At 44.7% G+C, this 13793-nt stretch overlaps 2 long non-coding RNA genes across 2 annotated transcripts; both read left to right on the top strand.

The window, feature by feature from the left end:
• Nucleotides 1–318: 318 nt before the first annotated feature.
• Nucleotides 319–8321, top strand: LOC112972183. Its single transcript, XR_003255570.1, has 2 exons — nucleotides 319–636; nucleotides 7194–8321. It is a non-coding gene; the product is annotated as an uncharacterized LOC112972183 (long non-coding RNA).
• A 712-nt stretch (nucleotides 8322–9033) lies between these two features.
• On the top strand, nucleotides 9034–13579 carry LOC112972182. The gene is made up of 4 exons (XR_003255569.1): nucleotides 9034–9132; nucleotides 9791–9919; nucleotides 10854–11084; nucleotides 13147–13579. It is a non-coding gene; the product is annotated as an uncharacterized LOC112972182 (long non-coding RNA).
• The last annotated feature ends 214 nt before the right edge of the window (nucleotides 13580–13793 follow it).

The following is a 13793-nucleotide window of genomic DNA, read 5'->3' as shown; positions in this document are numbered from 1 at the left end:
CTGAGCAAAGCGCCTCGTGGTGCCAACCAGTTGCTTCATCCAGTTAAAACTGTTTGGTGGACGCTGCTGATAAGAATAAAGCAGCTGCGCTGCAGGGGGTAGGAGACAGCGGTGTCTGGGGAGGAGCACGGCTCCGGCAGCAGGCTGCCCCTTCCTCCTCACCTGGACCACTTCTTGGGTTCATGAGCCTGCAAAAGCCTTTTCTTGGCAACAAACTAGGCAAAATCCAACCCCTTCCAGCCCCACCTGGGTGATGCTTCTCCAAGGGTTGCTCCCTATAGGCCTTGCCTGTAATAGGAAAGGTGCCCACCACCCGTGTGAGGTGTCCAAAGCTGAATCCACAGAGCTGCTGGTTTCTTAAACTGAATTTAAGCCTACCAGGCTTAAATATAATAATATATTTCTCATTCAGGGGTTACATAGAGCTATGAGGCCACATCGGTGCTGTTGAGTGTGGCTTGGGTGTCTGCTGCCTTTGAACCAGCTTCAGACGGACGTGGGTCTTGAGCGGCAGCAGGGAGACGGTGTTGCTTGGAGCGCGGCTGGAGCTGCTCTGTGACCTGAGGAGGAAGGTGAATGCATCTTCTGCTCTGTCCGTGTGCCAAAGTGCCATGCGCTAATGGAGACAGAAAATAGGTATGTGGGAGGAAGCCGTTGCTCAGATGGTTAATACACCTAAATGTGAAGAAAGAGGCTCAGGTTTCAGAGTACATCTGTCACCGATGGCTTGATGCAGCCAGCATGACATGTCTTGCCAAACCCTTGCTCCAGTGGTTGCACCGGAGTTTCCATGATTTTCTGCTGGCTGCAGATTTTTTTGCAAGTTCTTTTTTTTTTAAATGTGTGAGTGGTCTGGCCTGCAGGACAAGGGTGCTGATGGCACACAGGTGATGGCACTTTTGCACAGCTGTGTTTCAGCTGGAGGCTGCAGGGGTGGTGTGGGAGGGAAGGGCTCAAGGTGGGCAGCTGGCCCTGAGCCTGCGGAGCCCTGGCTCCTAGCAGGACTCCCCTCCTGCTCTACCCTTCCCTGTGCTATGAAAGCAAGCGCGTGTCTTTCCCTTTTGTGTTGTGAGAACAGGCAAGGATTAGGCTGGTTAAGCAATAACCAGCTTTTGCTGGTTTAAAATTAACTAAAACAGCACTATTTCTTCCCCTCGGCTGGTGGCAGCAGGGCTCAGAAGGTGTCCAGCAGCTGAGGCTCAGGGTTCAGCTGTGGGCGAAGAAAGAAATGACCCACAGCGAGCTCTGCTGGTGCTTTGTCCGCCCTGGAGGCGTTTCCAGGGCCAAGCCCCTGGCAGGGAGGCACTGTGATGCCAGGGATGTTTGAAGTCGCTTTGCCTCTGCTAGTTAAATCCTGTTTTGCTTTGGCTTTGTGCTTGCTTTGGGGGTTTTGTTTGGTATTTGACACGCCAAGTATCTGTAACCTTGTCAGTGCCTATCTCCAGGATTGCATCATGTTGTTTTTTACTTTTTTGGGGGGCAGGGCAGCAGTTAAAGTTTTCTTCCCAGTTATTGAGCAGTTGGGCCAATGACCTCTTTCTGAAATCCCACCTGAGATCAGTTTTCCATGTCAAAACAGCCACTGTGTGACAGTTTGCAGAGGTGTGCTTCCCAGGTAACGCAGGCGCTCTCGGTTTGCTCCGTTAGCCGAACCGCGCTCTGAGATGTAATGTACAGCTAAAAACCCCCACGGGGTGCCGAAGGGGGTCTCTGTGTGGAGCATCGTTGAATCTCCTCATAGGCAGCACTGAGTAGAAGGCTATTTTCCTTCCCAGCATTAGGGGGAGCACAGCTGTTAAGAGACTACATGCTGAAATACATATATATATATATATATATATATGTGTGTGTGTGTGTGTGTATGTATATATATATATACATACATACACACACAAAGAGGTCCAAACCTTTTGATTCCTATTTAAGCCCCCTCACTAAATCATGGTCTGTTCATAAGCACCTTGCCACCARTGACAAAGCCCCTGTAGATATCCAAGTGTGTAGGACCTGGCTCTCGGAGACATCAGGCAAAGAGGAAGAATGGAAAAGGATGGTCTGATAATGCTTCAGTCGCCTAGAAAGAAGCAGATCTGGGTGGCATTAGGAATTGCTGAAGCCTTACCTGGCCTCCCAGAGGCCTTGTCCGCGACCAAGGTGGCCGTTCAGCAATGCTGTTACACTATGAGGACAGTCTCTGGGACGCTGCATTTTATAAACCACGCTCTCTTGTTTTGGCTTCCGGTGGCGTGACTGGTGATTGATTGTACAAAGGGCCTTTGCTACAAAGAAAAAGGTTTTTTCTCTTGTGTTAAACCCTTGGCTCTGCAGGCTGGCTTTGCTCTGCACTTTGGGAGCGTTGCCCGTTAAGCCGTGTGGTGAAACCTCTCTGTCCTCAGCCCCAGTTGCAAAACTCTTACAGGTTTGTTTGGAGCTGGGATTTCACTTGTAGAGGTGATGTTATTAGGCCTGTATAATTCCTCTGTCAGTGCCTCAGCTGGCTGGTGTTTCCATTTCCCCCACTCGTAACTAGTCTCTTGCTTCTTGCTCAGGGCTCTTGAAACCTGCAGGCTGCTTCCAGACTCCTCCAGGAGCAAGGCTAGCCGAATTGGGTCCTGCATGTGCAAAAGATGCCACCTAACAATATTTAGGCCAACTGATCTATCAGAGATATTTTACTTCACACGTTTTTCTAGGAGTCAGCACATATTTTAGTCTTTGGACAGGCTGATCGATTGTTTGGATGATTCTCCTAGATTCCCCATCTAAAAATAAATGTTTCCAAGTTGCATATCTTGGAGCTAAAACAACTCTTCACATGCTCTTCAGCAGGTAGAAGTCAAGGCTGGGACTGGGGGAAGAGCAGAGCAGGTCCTCTGCGAGCTGGTAGTGACGTGTTAGACTGTTTCTAAAGAGAGACCAAGAGAACGTATGGCAGTGCAGGTCAGCTCTTGCCAGCGACGTGATCGCCTGGTTCCTACTGGTGTTACTGGTTTGGTTCTGTCAGGTTTGGGGGGACATGGCAGCATCCATGCATCTCTAGCCCATCTTGCACACATTGAATACATTTCTTTAAAGTACTGGCATATATTGGTGCTAGCGTCACCAAGAGAAGTGAAGGACAAAGTGATCAAGAAGGATTCCTTCCGAGGGAGGCTCTGGGATGCCCAAAACAGTCACGCACTGGGGACAAGCAGCAGTGCTGATATTTGCAGGAAAGCTGCAAAAAGGCCAGATTGCATGTGTGGCTTCTTTCTTGGTAGCATCAGCCAAAAGGAAGTTTCTAGATAACTTCTGGTGTTAGCAGCACTTCCAGGAGTCAGCAGGAGCAGACTGGGAGAGAGCTGGGAAGGGACGAAAGAAGGAATAATCCTGGGAAGGGGGAGAAACAAGGTCAGAAGGAAAAAGATCTGTGTAGCTAGCCCTCAGGAGGGCATGAGGGCAACACATGCCCCAGAGCACCACTGCCAAGAAAGCCACAGTGGAAATCACTGGTGGGAAGGTTCAAAAGGATGGCAGGAGCATGAGGCAAAGTGTTATTTATGCAGAGGGGAAGAGACACATATGAGGACGTCTGTTCTAAGGAGCTGCTTCAAAAATAGATGCAGGAGAGTGTTCGCAGAGCGTAGCAGGCAACCTGCAGTGCCGTGGGAGGGAAGACAGCAGCAGGGCTCTGAGTGCGGACAACCCCAAATGGCTGCGGGGCTGCGAACCCTTGTGCTCATTGCCAGACCACCCCACCCCGACCTCAGTGTCTGTTTTACAAACCAGAGGAGGTGCTGTTTCCATATTTTCTGCCCAAGAAAATTTTCTGTTGCACTCCTTGCTGTCTCTTAAGTAATCAGCTTTTAAGGTCAAGTTTCAGATCTTTGCAAAATAGCCCTGTTTTTCAATGACCACCAAAGTGTAGAGCAGGGCAATGCATATTCAGATACCAACCCATTCCTAAGGTGAGGCCTTCTTCACTTGGAAAAAACGAAAAAGCAGACTGAGATGTTTGGAAGGAGGATGTTCTTGTCTAGCATCCTGCCCTGGCCTCTTGCTGACTGCTGAGCCCAGGAACAGGCAGCAGCTTCAGGCCTCTGGACTTTACTTCAAACCTGGCCACTGATTTCCTGGGACGCTGTGAGAAAGTCCTTTAAAACCTACCTGTTGCCTCAGCTGCCCAGTGGGTAAAACAGGGATGCAAAAAGCAGAGCTCTCCTGCTCCCTAATTCCCTCTACTGCCTGTGGCGTAGGATCCAACACAAATACGAGGTGTGACCCACCAGTGGAAAGAGGGGGCAGAGCTGGACRGCAGGAGACGGCCACCCCACTGAGGAACGCTGTTTTGCAGGCCCCGGGCAGTTAGTTTCCCCTTTAGTCCAGGGAGAGGGCATGTCTGCTAAAGGCCAGATGAAGCATGAGCGTAACAGCTCGTTTGGGAGATTCAACCTCCCCTTGGCCAAATGCTCCTTAGAGCAGGACTCTGACGAAATATTTGTGATGAGTTTGCATCCCTATCAACTTTCCAGTTTTTGGTAGGAGAATGGATGACAAATCACTTAAAACTAGCAACCAGATGTCTTCCCTCCTGCTTTTTTAGCTATCCATCATAGGTGACAGAAACATTACGCAAATAGAAGTAGGAGCTTGAGATATAGTAGCTGATATCACTAGTAGGAAACAGCTGTGTTTCTTTTCCATGCTAGTGGCTGTCAGGAAGTAATGCTGATGGAGCTGACTTTGGAAAATCCTCTGGCTGGAGGGAAGTGTTACCCTCTGTACTCTCTCCAGTACTGTGTTTTCTCATAAAGAACAAATGTGTACATCAAAATCGGTTCATGCTGCTTTAACTGCTTGGAATGAAACTTTGTTCTCAGCTACAAAAGTTCTCAGTTACAGTACCAAGTAACTACTTGGTGTTTTGCAGAATTACTCCGTGTTTACCTGGCGACGCCTGGTATAACTGTGACTGTAGTTTGACCTGTTCTTTGTAGCTGAGCACAACTTGCCATGCACTTTTGTGTGTATGTAAGCCAACGACAGGATGTGCTTTGGACCAAATTTGATATTTCCAAAAGAATTCAGCAGCAATCAAAACTTGGAGTAAAATGTAATCACAAGAAATTTAATTTCTCTGTTACTAAAGATACTTAACTTACAGAGTATCTTTAGACTTGGGTGTTATAAGTGAAGTACTTGAACCTATAGTTGGGTAAACAGATAATTGGATTTGGTTTTACTGTGGTTTCAATTCACATTGAAACTAATGGTCACTTAATGTCCAGGCTGCTTAGGTTATTCCACTGGATACCTGTGCCAAAGTAAGTTGAACCCACAGAACTTGCATGTGCCTGCTTTYGAGGAGACATAGGCTTCAAAGCATGGGCATCGCTTTTAAAATGGGAGCTTTGGTATACTGGGCTGAATACCTAGAGGTATTCAGGCATATGCATATATGTTTTTAACTTTTTCCTCAAAATATTGCATGTTTTACTATTTTGCTATCTCTTTASGCCTTGCCAACTGTTAGGTTTTTGTGTGCGTTTGTACCCATACCAAAAATACAAAACACAGTTCACTCTCAATAAATTTGGAAGGTAACTGTTTTATCCCAGCTTAGACTAAGCATATGGCTTTCTTTGTATAGCTGTTTGAYTGCATCCTTCTACTTTCAATCTTGACACCCTGTTTGGCTTGCACGTCTTTCCCTCCTCTGAAACAGGACCTGAGTGTGTTGCTCCACTCTGTGCCTCTCCTTTAGACACACTCTTCTCTGCTAAGGAACTACAGGGAACACCACCCGATTTTTCCCTGAACGCTGCTGTACAGAAGCAGGCAGGGTGGCAAGTGCAAGCTCCCAGGGACATAGCTATAGTCTGAGGAAAAAATTAGTGTTTGAATAAGCACTGTAAGCAGGCAACTGTGAACAGCTGTATGTATCTAGTATGGCTGTGCCTCTGATGTCTAGCACTGCAGGGATCCAAAAGAAAACAGCGACTGCAGCCTCCTTGAGCCTCCCTTGCCCCAGCCTAGCGAAAGCCAACCTYGCGTTTGTGTCCCCTGCCAGCCTGTCTCCTCACTTGGCAGACAGCTCCCATGCGCGTGAGCTTGCTCCCTAGACACCCCGCTGCTGCCAAGTCCTGCAGTTCCCCAGATTTGGGAAGAACTAGGTGAAATGTTCCTGTGCGCCTCCACAGAGCGCGTGGAGGCCCTGCCAGCCTCCCCGTGGCAAGCAGGCTCGGGCCGTGCTGCGCGCCAGTGCAATTTGCCACTAGATGGCTGGAACTTGTCTTTGTCCGGCTCGCGGTTTTTGTTCCCGTCTCGGAGCGACCGTGCTCAGAGCAGAACAATGCGCTGCCTGTGAGCTCTCTGCCCACCCCCTTTGCAACTTAATGTTTTTAAACAGCTTATGCTCTTAGCAAAATTACCGTTGTGATGAATAGTTCCAACCTTTCATGTTAAAAGGACTGCGCTAACATCTAAGAAAATGMTGTATATTTTGCAAGACAAAAATACAAAAGAGGAAGCTCCTTATGCCTGTTTGTTTTTTCCATTCCCTTACACATGTAATACAGCTTTCATTGTGGCACACTTGTGCATACACCTATGAAGACTCATTTAACAGCTCATCCCTCAGACTGGGATATAGCATAATAAAGTCCTGAGAAGTCATGACATGGCAGGCAACATATCTTGGTCTGGTGAATTTGGTAGAGGTAAAATTTGCAAATCTGTTGGAAACTGATATTTATGGGCACTGATTTGGGGCAGAAATGTCCCTCCTGAATGAGATTAGCTTTCCTTGTCCAAATTATTTTGGTCAGCTGGCCTTTTCAAAAGGTTACTACTACTGGGTGAAAAATGTCACCTTTCCTGATGACTGTAGGCTGATACATTACACAGAGCAAGCAGGCCTCCTTCCAAAGGCAGAAGTTTGCTGCCTGAAAGTCAGACAAAAAAAATAGACAAAGTATGAGTTTGTTTCTCGAAGAGGATGGTCACTGTTTTTTTTTTTTTTCCCCTCATCTGTCTCTTAGTGTTTTTCAGACCCATTATTTGTATTTACAGGGTCCACACTGTGTGTTTATAGATACAATACAAAAATATTTGTTTCCCTGAGTTCAAAACAATTAAGAGGTACATTTTTGCTTTAAAATGACTTTAGCTGTTTTGCTGTCACCACATTACCATTTTCTGCTGCACACTTTCAGGAACAAGGAAAGTCTGTCTCTAAACTGGTATAATCCAACACATCAGACCTGGAAATCTTGGGGCACTTTAACAATTCCATGTATGTGAAAGACTAAGGATATGCTGAAGATGTGCCTAAAGATTATACAATGGTTTCCAAACCATAATGCATGACAAACATTGTTTATGGACCACATACTACAGCAACAGTGCTGGGTTAACAAGGCACAAATTCATTTCAGTGGCCTGTGAAATGCTCATGTGGAAGTGGATCTAGAAGCAGACCTGTGGTGGGCTTTCTTCCTTTCCAAATATTGGCATGGATACCAGTCATTCACATTTGGATTTTCTTAAAGGGCCATGGCAGCAAGAAAAGCTGATGGTATGAGTGCGTAGAAGAGCAGCAGGAAACTGAAACCAGCTCCACCCATCCAAACTCAGGGTGTGACAGAGATGCATGGTGGGAGGGACAGAGCAAGCTGCAAACCTCTGAAAAAGCAGACCTCAAAAGTAATTGTACTGTTGTTCAATTTAACAAGAACATTGGTGGCTTCTCATCTCCGGGAAGCTTTCCGGTTCGGTTAATGCTACAGGAGAGAAGATATAAAGGCCTGGAAATTTCCACTTATTGGGCTCACAGACAAGTAAATTATGTATTTTCTAAAGTGTCGTCATCTTAAAGGTGTCTGAAGGATGATGTGTGGGGGTTATTTATAAAATGTAACTTTGTAAAGGGAAGTTGTCCAAAAATCAAAGTCTGGATCCAGCTCACCTGTCCTTTGAACTCCTCAAAGTCCTCAGGGCACTGGAGCGCCTACATAAGTAGGGCAACCCTGTGGCCAGCTTGAGTCTTACCTTCTGCTGCTTGATCCTTTCACGGCTGGCACAGAGGACTATCTGCCAAAGATGTAGCAGTACCACATGCATGGCATGTTCCTCTCGTGACATGACGGGAGGTGCAAAGTCCTTGATGACATGGCATGGTTTTGTAAAGATTGTAGTACTGCTATTTTATGCCTTTGGGAATGTTTAAAAAATGTATGTTATTTACTTTGCTCTCAATCAGGTCCATTAATATAAACTGTACAGACTATAGCTGTAGAATGTGTTCATCAGTGCTCTCTATTAAAAGTGCATGTTTGCTGGCAGATGTCTTCCTGTAATATCTGAGTAATCATAATTTAATACTAAAGGTAAAGGAAACTGTGGTATTTTTCATCCTGCTCTGTGGTAACCGTTGTCAGATGTGAATAAAGATGATGTGTATGAAGAACTGGAGACAAAATTGTGAGGAAATCGGGTCAAGCATATGAATGACCCAACTTACTTCCTTAGGGATTATCAGCTCACATAGAGAACCCTTGTACAGCCCTAATAAACTCTTAAATGTCCTGGATATGCACTGTCATATAGTCTAGCAGGCAGTGATCATCGATGTAGCAGCAAAGAGGGCAGCTCTTTTGCCACAGCTATTGCCATAGTTCAGATGAGCAAACACGATCTTGCTCCATAATGACAAAGAGTTCCTTCAAAATATGGCATGTCTGCAGCTCTTTGCATCAGAAAACAATGGAAAAAGCATTGTTTCAATTTAAAATAGAGGTTATCCCACTGTATTGCTAGCAAGATGATCTAAGGCTCTGTCTGCCCAGAGAGTTGGGGGTTGAATTGCTGACTGGGCTGGCCAAACCTCTACTTCAACACCTTCTGGCTTGGCCATACCAAGGCTGAAAGCTTTTGTGAAAGTTGGGCTCTGAGATGGGCTGGCTGGCTAACCTCCCCTCCCACTGCTCTGACTGCAATTTGCGTTTCAAGTCTACAGCCCCCAAATTTGCAGCCTTCACTTCCTCATCCTGACCTCCTGCTTGCACTCTCAGACCTTCTGACTGTTTTTACAGCTCTGTCTGGAGAGAGCTTCTGAAGGAGTCTCACATGGACACCTTGGGTCTACAGTCCCAGGTAAGATAATATCTGTGCAGGAGGAGGTAGAGGAGAAGCTCAGCTGGCTTAAGGGCTGAGTAAAAGAAACCCTTGGAGGGAAACATCCTCTAAGATTACCTAAAATGGTGGGGTTTTGGAAGGTCTCATTACCATTGGACACATACTCAGAGGAAAGCCTCACTCTCCTGAGTGCTATTACAGAGTAAACACCATATGTTACACCTCTGAGCTGTGAAGCGAGGGTGTCCTGCATTATTTGATAGAGAACGGCTGACAGAAATTTGGAGGGCCTTGAAAACCTGAAGGACCTTAACTTAGGTAAATCATATGGTGCTCCACCACAGGACGGATGTTGATTGCCCTTTTGGACAGAGTGCTTTTAAGAATTACACCAGAACCTTCAGATATATCAAAGCAAAAGTCTGTCTTGAAAAGGAAACAATTTCAAAATTTGCAGATCTTGCCCAGTAACTTTAGCAATACAAAGTTAGAGGTAGGAATCTGGCACTTACTGGAGTCTGAATTTATATCTCTATTAACTAGAGTGGTCCCATAGCACTAGTAACGAAAGGGAAGGGGGACTGCCCACATACTGATTTTAGTTACCACTGATTCAGGACTGTATGCAAATCTGTGTCTCTTTTGTAGAATAGCAGCTATATTTTTATCTCATTAGGTCTTGTCATTGTCCTTTGGACCAAATGGTGGTAAGAAGTACCTCATAACTAATGCACTTTGGAGCCTGTTGGGATGGATGAGGCTAGCATTGGATGAAGTCACTATCTGTTAGTGAGCTATGGACCAGGTAGGACAGACTATTCCTGCTTCACTATTATATGGACTGGTCAGGGGCTTGCTAAGGCGCAGCATTACAGAAACAAAGCTGCAATTCTGAGTGTTTGCCCCGAGTACCGCTGAGATGCAGCTGTGACCGCTGCTGCTCCTCTGCCCTTGCCGCATAGCGTGCGGGAGGAAGCATGCCACCAGTCCCACCTCTTCCTCTCACGAGAAGGCAGTGACAGCAGCTCCCGGCTCTAGGTGACCGGCACAAAAAGAGCTGTTCCTTTTCATGCCGGAAAGCAATAGTAGGGTGCATTATTCTTTCCTACTATTTCCAAGTAGCATATCTGGCATTAATAGTCTGCATATCTCACTTTGCACATGCCTGCTCCAAAGGGATTTCAGAGGTGGTGTCTTCACGTCTATCTGCTTAGACTGCAGCAGTGCTCATCTGGGCTCATTTGAATGAACTAGTTTGCAGACTGCAAGCAGTAGAGCTCAGCTGAGTAGATTTTGTGAACATTATTGTTGATACTTGGTAGTTCTCTTTAAGTAATTTGTGTCCTGGTTAGAAGCTCTCATTATCTTTGTTCCAAAACCCACCAAATCCTAGTTGGAGCTGCAGTGAATATAACTGCCGGTCTTGCACATGGTATGCATTTTGTAAATACCCCTCTATTTTTGATATTGCATACCCTTGCAGTTTCTTTAGACTGGTATTCTTACTTTAAGAGCAAAACAATAGATCCTTACACCAAAAGTACAGAATTTCGTACCCAGAAACGAGCCAGTGCTGTATGTGCACAAAGAAAATTAAGGCTCAGGGTATATATTGTCTTGAGAAAATGGTTATTATTTTGCATGTCTGAGCTTCAGATTCTGGCCTCTAACTCTGTAGACGTATAGACAAATGCTTAATGCTTCGTGAATCATCCTAATAACAACATTGTTATTACCAGGTTATGATGATACTGGATTGGTTTTACAAGAGGATATTATTACCCAGTACTGAGAAACTTAGTTTCATGCTGAAAAAGCAGTTCAACCCTCACCAAGAAGTCACTAACCAATGTTAGCCGTAACAGTAACTAGTAATTGTATTTGTGAATGAATCAAAAAGATTTGAGTCATTCTTGTGGAAAGCTGAAGTCACATTCATGGCTGGGATAAATGCATGCAGTTCCTCTGAGGTGAGTATCGCTTATGTCAGCACTGTGTTTGGTCCTGTGAAACACATATCTCAGAACTACTTTTAAACCTAAAAAAGCTTCCCTCATCAGAGCTCACTGGTTTACTAAGTAGAAAACAAAGTGTTTTCAGGGCTGCAAGTATAACGAATAATCACAAATAGCATTAAGAGCTAATATGATAAGTAGACTGAAAAATATTCTGGAGGTAGATAGTATCTCTGACTTCATAAATATCATTATGTTTAGCTATAGAGCAGAAAGCTCTATTGCTTCCTTGTGAAAAAAAAAGTATTGCTATCATATGAATTTCAACTAAAACAGTAGTGTTCAGGAGATAACTAGACTCAGGGACACAGCCATTGAACTTTTCTTGGACTGCAACTCTAYCTCACTCAATGTGGCATGTGTTGAGATTAGCAATACGATGATGGCTCATGGAGCTACAGTCTTCAATACGCTACTTAGCCACTTCTCATCTTGAGTCACTCAGACTTGCATTTCTTTTTCCCTGGAAAACGTCAAAGAATTCATAGATCAAAAAACAGGATTTGACATAAAGACAGAAGTACTGGATCTGAGAGAAGATCAAATTGAGGTATTGGGACAAGAGCTCTTTACTCAGTGGGTAGTAAGAATTTCAGAGTCTGCAACAATGTCCCTTTTAAGATATGAACTTCTCGAACTTCCTGCACTTACTAGTGTTGGACTTGGTCCATCTTTGATTGGAAGAACTCTGTTGAAATCTAGATCTTATAGGTAGATTTAATCATTCAGATGGAACTTTTCCTCCTGAGTCAGTAGTAAATCAATACATTGTCTAGTATTAGGAAGCACTATGCTACTAGAAACATTTATCATTAAATATTGTTCATCAGTACTCCTGTRACTAGTCATACGAATTATAAAGTAACCGTACTTGAGTAACTGTCTCACCAATATTGCAAGGGAAGGTAGTATTATCTACTCACTCCTGCTCAGCATTGCCTCAGGCTTTTGTGCCAAAATGTCACGCTGGAGCACAGCGTTGACTGATAACTAACAATGAATTTACAGTGCTGCCATAATCAGCTCGCTTGGCTTCCAGATATAGGTGGCCAAAGCATGCAAGTAGTGATCCACAAGCGACGGCACAAAGCCAAAGGATTTTCTTTTTTTTATTCCTGTTTGTTTGGGATAGGAGACAAAATGTGATTGTAAACCCAAAAGGCCACTGCAGGTGCAGAGAACTATGCTCCAGCTGGCACTCGGAAAGATCAATTACCTGCATCAAAGCTCTTCTCCTGCCTTTGCTGCCTGGCTGCTCATTTTTGAGGCTGAACAGGAGCTGTATACACAAAGTGAATTAAAAAGATCAGGGTTCTGTGGTCAGGACCCTCTTCAAGTGAGCAGTCTAAGCATTAACTCCAGAAGTCCTAAATTTGTCTTAAACTGATCAGATGGTGGGACAATGTGAAATGCTTTTTGTCACTAATAATGCTGTTTTAGATTGAGAACACAAATGAAGTCATGTAATATAATGCTATAATTGAGGTAGGTTGCATCTTTTTCTTCAAAGTTGAGTTGTTGATTGGGAATGAATGGATGGATAAATAAATTATTGGAGACTGTTATTGAATGAATTGTGATAAATATTATTCTATGTTATTTTCCTGTTGCCTGGGAAGCATTAAAAATGCTAAAGGGTGCCAACATGTGGTATTAGTAGGGTGTTGTGACAGTAATTTACTAAATGTTTGTACAGGTTGTCATCAATATTTGAAATCACTTGTAAAAACAGCACCTTACTATAATACACTATTACCCTGCCATACTGTAAGTGGCGATATGCTTTTACTTTTTGGTACAGAAACTACGCGTTATTAATTGTTCGCTCTTTTCTGTTTTTTTTTCCTATGGATGGTCTCACAAAGATAGTGTTAACAATACTCCTCTGACAATATACACGGGGATAATAGATGGTAAAATATAGAGGCATAGTTAAGTTGCATAGGTGTATGTTACATTATCATATCATTCAGAGTTAATTATGTTGCTTATTCTCTTTTCATGAATCAATTTTCAGCAGATGCTTTTTCTAACATTCCAAACATCTAAGAACCTCGACAGAGAAATGTTTCTTTCTCTGTCAGAAAAAGACTCATGTTCAAGGCCCCAGAACCAACACAAAGTGATCTTTGCACCAAGGACTATCTTTCGTAGTTCTAACAAAATTATACTGTTGAAGCGTGTTATCTCGCATCCTTGTAGAAATGGAAATTGGAGACGTAATTTACCATCGGAAAGAAGACTTCCTTCTTTTGGAAGCTGGACGGCTGGACCAGGAAACTCTGAAGACTTGAAACACTGAAACAAAATCCCTCAGCAAAGAAAGGGCAGGCGGGTTAATTCCAGGTTGTGCGGACCCTGAACGCCAAATAGCATGTGAATATAACTAAGCTGCGCAACTTTACAGGTTCAGTATAAATTCAAAGTCTGTTCCTTTCAAGCAAACTCCAGAAAACATCRTGAAATAGTCGTTCACGGGTCCCTGCGTGCACAGTGCGTACAGACCCCGGTGGGAGCTGACACGAAGCCATTCCTCCCGAGCGACCGCCCGGTGCCATCCCGGGCTTGCTCCTGCTCGCTACCAAAGCCAACCCGACACCGCGCCACCCGGCTACCCCGCGAGGCGCCCTGCCCGCGGTCCCCCCGCCCGGGTCCCCCCTGCCG

Source organism: Apteryx rowi, unplaced genomic scaffold (genome assembly GCF_003343035.1).
Source record: "Apteryx rowi isolate R43461 unplaced genomic scaffold, aptRow1 scaffold_48, whole genome shotgun sequence".
Taxonomy (NCBI): domain Eukaryota; kingdom Metazoa; phylum Chordata; class Aves; order Apterygiformes; family Apterygidae; genus Apteryx; species Apteryx rowi.
This window is presented reverse-complemented; position numbering and strand designations above follow the sequence as displayed.